The sequence below is a fragment of the Solanum pennellii genome, chromosome 12 (assembly GCF_001406875.1).
Source record: "Solanum pennellii chromosome 12, SPENNV200".
Lineage (NCBI taxonomy): Eukaryota > Viridiplantae > Streptophyta > Magnoliopsida > Solanales > Solanaceae > Solanum > Solanum pennellii.
In genome coordinates, this window is record NC_028648.1 from 64051351 (window position 1) to 64055000 (window position 3650).

Genomic DNA, 3650 nt, shown 5'->3' on the forward strand with positions numbered 1-3650 from the left:
CCACTCTCATATTTTTCAATTGTGTGATCGTCTCCACACAATTACTTAAGGCACGAAAACTATGGCGGAGTATTTAGACGAGGTCTCCACCATCATCACAGCCCTCGACACCGTGAACGAAATCATTCCCGAAAAAGATCTCGTCATGTGCGTCGTTCGGGGGCTCCCATCAGCTTACTCCTCCATTAAACAGGCGGTTCGCATCAGTCCAACGCCCGTTGACCTGGCTACTCTCTCCTCGTGGCTAAAAAGTGAAGAAATCAACGTGGATCTGGAGAGCAAACTTCTTCTCCGAGAAGCCGCTGTTATGGAGCCGGCCACCGCCCTCACCGCAAGCCAGAACTATCGCGGGGGGCGTGGTGGCGGCCGGCAGGGCAGTCGCCATGGCTATGGCAGAAACAGCGGAGGCCGCGGGCGCGGCGGTCGGCAGGGCAGTCGTCCGCCGTACGACGGTCAGCAGCACGGCAGCAACAACAGCCTGCACTCCTTCGGCAGCGGCGGGCAGTCATCTTCCAGCGGCGGGCAGGGCACTTACGAGCGGGATCGTCCAACTTGTCAAATCTGTCAGAAAACAGGACACACCGCTGTTCGTTGCTGGTTTCGGTATGAGGAGAGCCGAAATAGTGATAACCGTGCCAATTATGCATCTCAAGCCGGCCCTTCCTCTGAATGGCTGTTGGATACTAGGGCCAACATGCACGTTACTTCTGATCTATCCAAGCTTAACGCTCCAAATCCATATCATGGCTCCAATGGTATTACTGTTGGCAACGGTGAGTCCCTTAATATTTCTCACACTGGCACGGGTACCATTAAAACCCCCACCGCTATCTTTCACCTAGGTAACCTTACCCACGTCCCTTCTATTAAATCCAATCTCCTTTCAGTTCACCAATTCACAAAAGACAATAATTGCTCACTCTTGTTCACCTCTAATGATTTTCAGATCCTAGACAATACTACCAAGAGGGTGATTTTTCAGGGCCCCTGTGAGCATGGTCTGTACGTTCTTCCTGGCACAAGTTCGTCTGCCCACCCAGTTTCAGAAAGCGTTCCTGTGGCTCCGGTGGCTCTTTCGGCTGATGGCCACAGTCTGTTGTGGCACAGTCGTCTGGGTCACCCGTCTACTCAAATAATAAATTCTTTAATGTCTCAATTAGGTTTTTCTTCCATTCATGTAAACAATTGTGACTCCTGTTCAATTGCTAAATCTCATAAATTACCTTTTACTTTATCTGAGAAGCGTACAACTGCACCTTTTCAACTTATTCATTCTGACCTATGGGGTCCTACTGCTGTTCCTTCATTTGCTGGTTTTCGCTATTATATTTGTTTTGTGGATGATTTTACAAAATACACTTGGTTGTACCCACTAAAACACAAATCACAGGCATACACCACCTTTGTCACTTTTGAAAAAATGGTCAAAACACAATTCAATTCTCATGTTAAACTTTTTCGAAGTGACAATGGAAAGGAATATGTCAATAACATCTTTGGCCAGTTTCTGCAATCCCTGGGAATTATACATCAAACCTCCTGTCCATACACTCCCGAACAGAATGGGGTGGCTGAGCGTAAGCATCGCCATCTCATTGAAACGGTGGTTACTCTTCTACATCAATCTCATCTCCCTGTCTCCTTTTGGGTAGAAGCTCTAGCCACCGCAAACTACCTCATTAACAGAATGCCCAGTCACACTCTCTCCAACAAATCACCCTATCAACTCCTTTACCAAGAACTTCCCAATTATACCAACCTCCGCGTCTTTGGGTGTCTTGCCTACCCTTGGCTACGCCCTCATATTACTCACAAATTACAACCCCGATCCCGTCCTTGTATTTTTTTGGGCTATCATCCTACCTCCAAGGGTTATCGCTGTCTTGACCCACAAACTCATAAAGTCTACATATCTCGTCATGTCAAATTTGTCGAAAATGAGTTTCCCTACGAGTCTATTTCCTCCTCCACAAATACATCATTCATTGGCGTCCTTCCCCTTTTTCCAACATACTCACAGGGTCCCTCACCACCTTCCCCCACACCTCCACCCACTACCCAACCACCCCTCATCACCCCTTCGACCGTCACCCACAATACACCCGCAACCACCACCCACACTCACAACCAACCCGAACCACCCCATACCCACAACATCTCCAGCCCGATCCGTTTTGGGTCCTTCCCGGCCACCCCCGAATCACCACCGCCCGTGCCACCCCCCAATACTCATCCCATGTTAACCCGTGGCAAAGCCGGTATCTTTAAACCCAAAACCTTTCAGGCTACCATACTACCAAATACACCCCTTCCCGATAGTGAACCAACAACCTACTCTGTTGCCTCAAAAAATGCTTATTGGCGTCATGCTATGGATGACGAGTTTAAGGCTTTGACTGATCAGAAAACTTGGGTTCTTGTACCTAAGCCCCATGGGCGGCACCCAGTGGGCTGTAAATGGGTGTACAAAATTAAACACAATGCAGATGGCAGTATTTCCAGGTACAAGGCTCGTTTGGTTGCTAAAGGCTACAATCAGGAGTATGGGCTTGATTACTCCGAGACATTCAGTCCTGTTATTCGGCAGGAAACCATTCGCCTGGTACTGTCACTCGCCGTGCGCAACAATTGGCTCATCAATCAGTTGGATGTTTCCAATGCTTTTCTTCATGGCATGCTTGATGAAACTATCTACATGACGCAACCACCGGGCTATGTTGATCCCCGCTTCCCTCAACATGTTTGCAAACTCCAGAAGTCTCTGTATGGGCTCAAGCAAGCCCCCCGTGCTTGGTACACACGTCTGAAAACGTTCCTCCAGGGACTCGGCTTCACGTGTTGCGTACACGACACGAGTCTGTTTACTCGACATTCAGCACACGGTACAGTCATTCTTCTTGTCTATGTAGATGATATCATTATTACAGGCTCTACTGCAGCTCTCATTCAGGATGTCACTCGAGCTATGCATACTACCTTCAAAATGAAGGACCTTGGCCCGTTACATTATTTTCTGGGAATGGAGGTTTCTCGGACAGGCAGCGGCTTGTTTCTTCATCAGTCAAAATATGCTCGAGATCTGTTGCAGAAAGCTGGACTGGAAAAATGCACCAGTCAACCAACACCGATGGCAGTCTCTTCGTCTACGAATGGAGCCGACACCCCCTTTGCCGATATCACCCACTTCCGCAGCCTCATTGGGGCTCTACAGTATCTGGCCATTACCCGTCCTGACATCCAGTTTGCTGTCAACCGAGTTGCTCAGCGCATGCATCAACCAAGTGAACATGATTACCATTGTCTAAAACGCATTCTCAGGTACATTTTTGGCACTCTTGGTCGTGGTTTACTCATTCGACCCGGGGACTTGGAGCTTCGGGGTTTCTCAGATTCAGATTGGGCGAATGATAAAAATGACAGAAAATCTACATCGGGGTTTCTCGTTTTTTTGGGGCCGAACCTGATCTCCTGGTGTACAAAAAAACAACCCAAGGTCTCTCGGTCCTCGACTGAAGCTGAATACCGCGCCCTTGCTCTTCTTGCTGCTGAGACCATGTGGGTCACATATATTCTTCGCGAACTCCGCGCCACTCACACTGTTCCTGCTCTCTATTGTGACAACAAATCAACCATCTGTGTGGCCAAGAATT